This window comes from Cuculus canorus, chromosome 4 (genome assembly GCF_017976375.1).
Source record: "Cuculus canorus isolate bCucCan1 chromosome 4, bCucCan1.pri, whole genome shotgun sequence".
Taxonomy (NCBI): domain Eukaryota; kingdom Metazoa; phylum Chordata; class Aves; order Cuculiformes; family Cuculidae; genus Cuculus; species Cuculus canorus.
Window position 1 is genome coordinate 65,658,622 of NC_071404.1, and position 7,044 is coordinate 65,665,665.

General features: G+C 39.7%; 1 long non-coding RNA gene across 2 annotated transcripts; it reads left to right on the forward strand.

The window, feature by feature from the left end:
- The first annotated feature begins 647 nt into the window (after positions 1-647).
- On the forward strand, positions 648-6,790 carry LOC128852027 (uncharacterized). Of its 2 annotated transcripts, XR_008449645.1 has the most exons (5): positions 648-1,760; positions 2,271-2,417; positions 3,619-3,779; positions 3,981-4,651; positions 5,030-6,790. It is a non-coding gene; the product is annotated as an uncharacterized LOC128852027 (long non-coding RNA). The 2 variants fall into 2 exon arrangements; XR_008449644.1 differs by lacking the exon at positions 3,619-3,779.
- The last annotated feature ends 254 nt before the right edge of the window (positions 6,791-7,044 follow it).

Genomic DNA, 7,044 nt, shown 5'->3' on the forward strand with positions numbered 1-7,044 from the left:
CTACAAGTGAGTGCCTGAAGTAGAAAAGGTGTGCAGAATGGACAGCTTTGTGTCATGTTAAGTAGACAGTCAGCCTTCAGGCCAAACAGTCCAGTCTTTCCTAGGATCCATCCAAACTGGTGGACAGGCTTTGGCACTTCAGAGATTCACAATGCCTTTTTGGGGCTCCCTGTCTGAGTTGCCTCTTTCCATTGGCTGTGCTTCTCCGCTTGCGCGGGGAATGTGCATGAATACTTTTCTTGTTGTACACAGGAGATGCATGAAGGTATTGATTTCTTACTCCAGTCCAAATGTTCACATGATATTATTAGAAGAGACATAAAATATAATTGTTATTGGAGATTTTCTTCAAACAAAGTCTGAGAAGAAAAGCTCTGTTACACAATGACTTGGGAAGAGTCTTTGAAAGGAAAAGAAGGCATGATGGAAGTGGTTTGCTGTCCTGTTTAGCAATAGACTTGGAAGGCAGAAAACTCTGTGCCAGCATTTCTTACTACAAAGGTCTGCTGTGACCTGATAAAGAAATGTTCAGAAAGAAAAGATAAGGATGTGTGTGCTGAAAAACAGCTGTTAATGTGAAAACGTTGCAAGCATTGTGTTGTCTTTTGGCATGGAGGTGTTTACCCAAATGCTTGCTTCTCCTCTTTGCTTGGGTTTAGTGCCATTTGGCAATTTATTCATCTAGAGCGACTGTGAACAGTTGTGTGGGTTTTGTTAATATGCTGAGACAGCGACTTGTCACTCCCGGAAGTTGTCACTGTTATGTTTTTCATGTGTGGAGGTTCATGGCTGAGGAACATCCAGGAAAAGCCTGCTAACAATGAGATGTAGCACAGGGCATGAACCCGTGAAACACAAGTATTCCATGTTGTGTTATTGTATGCTTTGAAAGAAACAGCCTCAGCAGAGAAAGAGGGTGAGATGTTTGACAGTGGGTCGATAGTTTGCGAAGAAGACTTCTTTTGCTTGACAAATTTATTTCTTTTTGTTTGAATTATCAGACCGCCTGGAACATCGACCAACACTTTTGAAATGCACTAGGGAATCAGCTATGGAAGCCATAATGCTGTTTCTTTAAATAACTAGGTATGTGATTCATCATTACATTTTACAGACTGGTAATGTTTGTGCTTTGAATAATTATTTTTATGGTGCACTGAGTATTTAGGAATATATTATGATCCATTCAAAAGAGCATGTTTGTCTTTTATGATCAACAGATATTTCACTTCCAAGTGTCCAGGTTTTTCCATCTCTGAAGGAACACATTTTCCTCACATACAAAGAGATTGAGATCTACACAAAGCATCTTCGTAGGTGTGACATCAGAATATCCTCATGACACCTACAGTGTTTTCATAAAAGCGCGGTTCAGAACTTGTTTTATATATGAATAGAACTTGTCATTTAGCTCTTGGTTTCATCACTGTTGTACTCCCTGCACACTTGGCTTGGTAGTACATAAGTTCCACCTAAAGCTCCAGGAGTTATGCAGCCTGTGTGATATCAAAGCCCTTGTAACAGCTGTTTCAGAAACAGTCTGATTAGGCCGTCAAGTAGCTTAAAAAATCATAAGTGCAGCAGGGTCTGGCTTTTGAGGTCTGTTGCCTCAGGGGGTAACAACCACAGCTTCTTTGCTGTGAGGACAGTGACCTGGGGATTTTTCAAGGTTGTTTTTTGTCATTTTTTGCCTTTTCAGCTACAAAAGGAAAAGCTGAAGATGCATAAGACATTACCTCTTTTTGTTCTGTTGTTGACAGGTAAGTGTACATTTCTTTATATTTTTTTTCAGCTTTTACTTTCTCTTCAATACTTGTATTTTGAAGAAATACATTCATTAAAGCAAATGAAAATGGTTTTGCTAATTTTCATGGAGTGCCCAAATCTAGTAAAGGCTATAGGTCTGCTACTGCTCCTTTATGAATTTTACTGTCTTACACCAAGGCAAGGAAACAATATCTGAGAAGAATGTCTGTGAAAATATTTTTTTAAGCTGAGTAAATGTCAGTCTTGCCTTTTCAAAACACTTTCTGAAAAAATGTCTTGCCAATTTCAACTGAAAGGTTCGTACAGGAAAGTCATATGGAGAGAAACATTTTAAATGTTTAGATGAATTTAAATGAAAATTTTAAATGAAGACATCAGGCAAGATTGTCCAGGTGACAAGCATTTAAAACCAGGATTTTGTAACTGAAACTATCAGACAACCTTAATAACAAATGCTATGGCATATTCCAGCAATTTATATACGCTTGGGTTTTTTTTTTTAGGATATCTTTGTATTGATAGGCATGTTGCTGCAGAAGGCACAATTTCATCACCAACTCCTGACTTTTCATCAAGTCCCTTACCTCCTTCCGAAGTCACAGAAGCTCCCGAACCAGAAACAAAACCAAATGCGAACAATCACACTTCAGGTCTGTTTTTTAATTTGTTAGTTTCTCCTGGGCCATTTCTTTCTTCAGTGTGCATACATGAGTCTTGTGAATAGACTGTTCATTTTTGCCCTGTTTTTTTCCATGTGATGGCTCTTTCAACCCAAAAACCTTAAAAAAATTGCAAACGCGGACTTATTTAGGGTCTGTATAAACTTGTAATTGACTTAAACAGGTTTTCCCCTGTTTCTATGGAGGTGGAAGCTGAAACACAATGAATGTTTCAAACATCTCAAATAACACAGCCTAAATTATTGTCACTCAAGAAGCAGAAAATATGTCATTTAGTGCAGAATGCCAGACACTTTTCAGTGTCAGTGGATGGCTTTGTATTTTGTGCTAAAGGACAAAGACTATTTGGGAAGATAAGAGCAGAAAAAGGCCCCGTAGACCTGCTAAGCATCTTGATTCTTTCTGTGACGCCCCTCTGGCAGCATCACCGGCACCTGCCTCTGTGCGTGTGTCTCAAGTGATACGCTGCTCTTGCTAATCTTTCTGAAGGCTTTATGAAGTGACTGCTTTCCCAAGCCCCATCTTTGCTCTTACCAAGACAGCTGGTAAGAGCTGCCTGAAACTTTCTAGGTACAGGCCAGGGCTTCAGAACACTAATGCTTTCTTAGTTCTGACAGTTGTGAGGCCTTGTGTGGTGGTCATCTCTGAAGCAACTGCTAGAGCAAGGTAGCTAGGTGAAGAGTCAGGAATTTTGTTAAGGTGGAACTCCCCATGTTCCAGTGTGTGCCCATTGTCCTGTCGCTGGGCACAAATGAAAAGGCTCTGGCCATATCCTGTAGACACCCACCCTTCAGATCTTTTATAAGTGTGGATAAGATTCCCTCCCAGTCTTCTCTTCTCCGTGTTAAGTAAACCCAGGACTTTCAGCCTTTCCTCACAAGAGAAAGGCTCCAGTCCCTCAGTCATCCTCATTGCCCTCCAATGGACTCTCTCCTTGTCTTTCTTGGGCTGGACACAGGGCTCCAGATGGGGCCTCACTAGTGCAGGGTAGAGGGGAAGATAACCTCCCTTGACCTGCTTGCTACGCTCCTCTTGATGCACTCTGGGATACCATTGGCCTTCATTGCTGGCTCATGGTTAGCTTGCCGTGAAGAAGGAAGAAGGGCAAAAAGGAGGAGGAAACTTTTGCTGGTAAGAGTCTTATCATCTTGCTTCCTCCTTCCTTGTTCAGCGTGGCAGGATCTGAAGAAAGCTGCTCTTCTCACTTGGACTGAGTTCTGCTAATTATAAATAAATGTAAATATGCAGCGCTCTAAATATATGAGACTGGTCCAGCACATAAGGTACAAAGAGACCGAGCACCCGTGAAGGAGGATAAACAGAAATCAGCATGTAAGTGTGGTGAATGTAGGTACAGCCCAGTTAACAGCTGCCATCTATTGTTTAGGCAGGAAACAACGAGAGAGTTTCCTTCTCACACCTGACTAAATTCAGTGCTTTGTAATCACTAACAAAAAATGGTAGAGAAAACAGCTTTAGCTTCATAGTTGTACAGTTTTCTAATGTTTCTAATTTTCTTTTTTTTTTTTTTAGGAGACTCTATGTCAATTCTCTTAGGTAGGTTGGCACCTTCAATACATATACTGCTGCTTAAATAACTTTTTTCCTTACCTAAGTTTTGAACTTTTAACTTCTTTTTCTGCAATTGATTATAAAAACCAAAAGCCATGTATGAACTTGCCTACATTAGCCTGAAAACCTCTGTTTTTGTAAAGGAATATTAAAGATACTCCCTAATTGCTAATCATGATATTTCTCTGGTGGTTTGAGTAATAAGAATATGACTTTGCTAGACTAATCCATAGTAATTTCCTTTCTTATTACCATAATTAGTGTTGGGGTTGTTTTCTTTCAGTGAAATCTGTAGCACCAATAATACTGTAAGCAGTAGTAGCTGTTGCTATACTGAGGATGGAAATGAATATAGCACATACTTTGCACTGCCAAAAAATTATTGTCTGTAATGATTTCAAATATGCTTGGTTCATACGAATTCAGACTTGAAAAATAAAGACCGAGATTTTACTGTTGCATTTAACCATTTTATGCTGCATCATTATCCATCACAAATGTAGGTTTGTTGGGTTTTTTTCTTTCCTTAGTGGCTTTGAGTCATGAGTATCTTTCTTTTAGATTTTCTAGAGCCAGGACTCACCATATTAGTGCTTTTAATTATTTGGGCGTGTGCACGTAAGTAATCAAAGGTAAGTATAATTTTTTACTTTTGGATATTTGTTTATATGCTTATAATTACATTTTACAGAATATGAGGTGTCAGCTTCCCAATTTTTTAACTTGTCCCTCAGACTTCTGTTGTTTCTTTGCTCTGTAGTTGCTTTTCCACTGGCATTTTTTTGCCACTGGAAAGCATTCTTAAAATTAGTCATCTTGTAATCCAGGTTTAATTTACCTCAGCTGACCTCCCTTTCTGGGCAGTACCTGCTCATGTTTTAGTAGGGATGACTATATAAGCATAAATATCAGCAACACTGTAATTAATAATATGTTAACACTGCTGATTTTGTATCTGGGTAGCTCAGATGCTTACTGCACTGATAATAACATTTATTTTTCTTGCACAGGGAAGTTTGGCTCAAATTAATTCTTCCCTTTCTGGTGAAGTGGAGTGTCCTTAGAAAAAATTTCAATACACGAGAAATGAAGCGAGCGGCCTTTTCAAAGAACATTGCCATGATCACAGGGGAGCCATCGCATGACCCTTTGGTCTGTGCACCCGTACAGCAGAACCACACATGTTTAAAACTAGTTTTGAATGATGTATTTGATATACCTACTCTTGTTGACAATTATTAATGGCATTTAATCAAAGGTGGCCACTGCAAGCTTTCATTTACTCACTGTGCTTTGTTTTCTGATGCTTTGTAGCTGTTGCAAAGGCCAGTTGCTTGGATATAAGGCTTCTTGCTTAAAGGTTATGGTGGTGCTTTAGACTGGAGCAGTCATTGACCTTAGACCAAGCTTTTGCATCTTCACTGGGTGGATGTAGAACTCACTTGCACAATGTAAATTCATATCCTGAACCGTAGCTCTGTGAGGCTGTGTAAATTAATTGGTGTGAAAATCAGTGTTGTGACAAGGCTGCCCTTGATAGTTCACCGCTTTTTCCATCTGCTCAATAGATAAAGGTATCTTTTTCATTTCTATGTGTTTATTCTGAGTTTAAGAATGAGGTAACTAAGTTAATTTTATCTGCAGCAGTATTATTTGGGTTGGAGATTTGTGCTGTAGGTGCTTCCTATGTTCTTTTTTAATATGCATCTTCTATTTTCCTTCCATCAAAAATAAATGCAACAAGTGCTTAAATGCTTTTATAGATTCTAGATGAAGAGTGTCCTGGGCAACACACAATGTTAGTTAAATGCAGAGGAAGGAAGAATAACAAAGATCTGATCACTTGCCAGGAATAATTCACATAAACCCTGTTTACAGTACTTCTGATTGATGTTTGCAAGCCTCTATGTGAAAGATTCTGCTTTTGGAAATGTTTTCAGACTGGCTGTATTTTATTTGAAATATTAGAATTTGTGTACTGGAAATAATATTTATTATTTGTTATTTGGTGTTCCTGTGTTGTTATTGTACTGTTGGAAATGTTTGTGATTGCAGAAGTAATCAAAAACATTTCCTCTAGCTTGTGTGACCAGTCCCAGGAGCGTGGATGCTGACTTCTTATCAGTTAAACTACCTGTGAACTTGGAATTATTTGTGTCAGTGAAGTCTGTGCAACATATGGCCTGACACATGTGCTCACAAAGGGGTTTGTTTGGTTTATTGCACTACAGTTTCATTGCATGCTGATCAGCAGGGACTGGCGGGCATTACAGACCAGTGGGGTAGGTGGCAGTAGCATCTTGCTGGGAAGCGTGGGGAGATGGTACTGAAAAAGCAGGTTTAGACAGTAAGACAACAGAAAACTGAAAAGAACTGTGTTCTGTGGCTCTGAATTGGAAATGAAGTGCGTGTTATAGAGAAGTTAAAGGGGTTTTGGCATGACACAAGGGTGGCAAAATGATTTACAACAGGGTATAGATCAGATGGCAGATTTTAAGTACAAGAAGGGAAACACAAACTACTCAAACTGGTGTTGGAACCTTACTCCGTAAGTGTGCTCTCTGATCTGGGGACTCCAGTCTGCATGCAAGAGCAGGAAGGGGTGTATTCTGATTTATGCCATTGATAGGCTTTGTGCCTCTCAGGGGTCAAACCCAGAGCACTGAGGAAAAGTATAGAATCAAGGAATCCTGGAATGGTTTGTTTTGGATGGGACCTTAGAGATCTTATAGTTCCAACCCCTTTGCCATGGGCAGGGACACCTCCCACCAGACCAGGCTGCTCAGGGCCCCATCCAGCCTGGGCTTGAACACCTCCAGGGACATTGCTGATTACCCATAATGGTAATCCACTGGAGTCATCAAGACCATGCATGTGAGCAATGTGCTAAGCTTCACTTCTCTTGCTCTGCACTATAGATATTGTGCTGCTATTTTCTTCTCTCATACAATTTCTCTACAACTGAAACCTTAGTTTTAGATCTTGTTTGTGTTAACAAAGGAATTCCTCTTGAAGTTTCATCCAG